The sequence below is a fragment of the Malurus melanocephalus genome, unplaced genomic scaffold, assembly GCF_030028575.1.
Source record: "Malurus melanocephalus ecotype Western Australia unplaced genomic scaffold, MMel_1.1 scaffold_766, whole genome shotgun sequence".
Taxonomy (NCBI): domain Eukaryota; kingdom Metazoa; phylum Chordata; class Aves; order Passeriformes; family Maluridae; genus Malurus; species Malurus melanocephalus.
The window spans coordinates 78,693-79,689 of NW_026623998.1; positions in this window are offsets into that span (position 1 = coordinate 78,693).

The window sequence follows — 997 nt, forward strand, 5'->3', positions numbered from 1 at the left end:
AAAGTATCAGCAGTAACATACACGGCTCTACAAAAAGCCTCCAAGACCACRGCTTTCCTTGCTGAATTTCAAGCACCAACACAAAATTACAGCAAAGGAATCTCCAAAATCCCTTTTTTTTTTTGGTCAAGCAAAGCTCTAGTTTTCCAGCAGCTGTGGTGGAGACTTGGGGCTGTTACAGCAGAACTTCCCTCTGGATTAGTAACTCCTGAAAAGCACCCACCAACAGATATTGTCCAAAACCTCAGTCACACCGACGGCACAAGCTTCACACAGGGTTACATTTACAATAAAAGATGTTCAAAATTACAATGCAAAGTATTTTTTTGCACCTTGGTTCTCCTATTTCTGTTCCAAAGGTGCCAGTGCAACCCCTCTGATGCTGACAGTAACGGGGCTTCCCAAAACCTCCAGGCAGTCCCCGTAGGTGGTGGCATTTTTGTATGGAAAAACCAGAATTCCCTATTTTTATACCACTGTACAGTCACATTCTGAGCCCGCTATTTAAACTATTTAAACGCAGACACCGATTGTCCCCATCAGCTCCTCTGCAGTGCCCACGCACRCAGCAGCATTTCCCTCTCCACAACCCCAATTTTGCTCTCCACCATCCCCAAACTCACCAAAGCACACTTCAGAAACAGGAAACAAGTGAAGCTTTCCAAATCCCACTGTGCCCCAGGAGCATGGCTCTTCATTTGGAATATTTTTATTACTTCCTAACCACAATTTCCRAGCTTTGCAGAGAGGTATAGAATCACTATAAAAAAAATAAATAAATAAATAAAACCACCACACCAAACAAAACTCCTCAAAACATTTAGTTTAAAAAGTGCTGTTAAAAATTTTATACAAGAATTAACAATGGGGAAAAGTTAGTGAATAAGACAAAGTAGAAAGTAAGTTCCTGTGTTTTCCAACAGTGGCTTTGCCAGATGCATCATCACATCTGCATGCGAGCAATTTTTCATTATTTATAAATGTGTTACAGGAACAC